We start from the raw sequence: 1,528 nt of genomic DNA on the forward strand, positions 1-1,528 counted from the left end.
CAAAAAAAAATAATAATATATATATATATAAAATATTTAATAAAATACAATCAAAATGATGATGTAATAAAACGTAATACAAAACAAACTAAAATTGACTAAAACATGATAATATTTTTTTAAATAAAGTATGAAAATTTAGGAATTTCTAAATAAGGCTCAGCCAGTCACACATAATTAAATAAATAAATAAATATAAATATGTTGCATTTTTTAAATTCAAACAAAAATAATAAGGTTTTTGTTTGTTTGTTTGTTTTTATTAAGCATTGTTTTTTTATAGAACATTGTTTTGTACAACTGTGAATGATGCCTAACAACCAGTTCCTTGTGCAAGTAGTGATTTAGCAGACACTTTTATCCAAAGTGACTTCAAGTGCACTTACACTGGAGTAACTGTTAAGTGTTCAAACATTTTAGTTACCCGCCCAGATTTTTACTTGCTCAAATCGCACATACTCATATTAAAGATAAACCAGAAGGACACAACCAAAGTTAGAATGTGAAAAATGGTGATTTCATAAATAATCTACATAATACACTAACACAAGCAAGATGCCGGTAAAGCCTTGATTTGATGCATCCTCACTTATTGCTACGATATTTAGTTCTTTCCTCTCAGCTAACGCTCTCCTGAGGTGTCGCCGTTCTGGCAGCACAATCAATTTCTACAGGCAGCACGATTAAACTCAGGGAAATAGTTTATTAGAGGGGCCACGAGCCAAAATAACCAAGCTAACGCACTGTGCTAACAAAGTATCCCTCAGTGCCGGCAATCTGTGCTAATGCGCTATAAGGAACAGCAAGAATACTATAAAATAGGGACTTCTGGTTAAAGATCTGGGCTGCGCTTCTCAAAAGTATCTTAAGTTAAGTTGATCATAGAGACCATTGGTGGCAATGGGTCTACGATCTACTTAGGCTTTCAATACTTTTGGGATAAGCATCTGCTATTTTTGATGCCCTTGCATGGGAACCCCATCCTTAAAAAATAAATGCATGGCCACGTTATAAACTAAAGGCCCGTTTATACTGTGAAAAATAAAAATATTCTACTGTAAATAGCTGTAAAATGTTATCTGGAAAACACTTACTTTCTATTAAGTTTATTTATTTATTCATTCATTCATTCATTCATTTACTATTTAATATATTATATTATTTACTAAATAAAATGCATTTATTTAATATTTTACACTCTTTTTCACAGAACCTTTCTGTGCACCACCTAGAATCCCTTTGCGGCTGCCTAATCCAGATTTATGATAACGGCAATGACTTTTCATTTATGAGTATCCGCACACCTCTCCTCAACAAGAAACAACTGTTGAAATATCATTCAAGTCTGACAAACAGTGCAGAATGAGTTACATGCCTAAGCTGAATATTTAGGCTTAAGGGTTTAGTTCGTAATAGTGATGGTTAAAGGGTTAGTTCACCCAAAAATGAAAATTAGCTTGTGTTTTACTCACCCCTGAGGCATCCTAGGTGTATATGACTTTCTTCTTTCAGACGAATCCAGTCGGAG

This window comes from Sinocyclocheilus rhinocerous, unplaced genomic scaffold, assembly GCF_001515625.1.
Source record: "Sinocyclocheilus rhinocerous isolate Xijiao unplaced genomic scaffold, SAMN03320098_v1.1 scaffold5086, whole genome shotgun sequence".
Taxonomy (NCBI): domain Eukaryota; kingdom Metazoa; phylum Chordata; class Actinopteri; order Cypriniformes; family Cyprinidae; genus Sinocyclocheilus; species Sinocyclocheilus rhinocerous.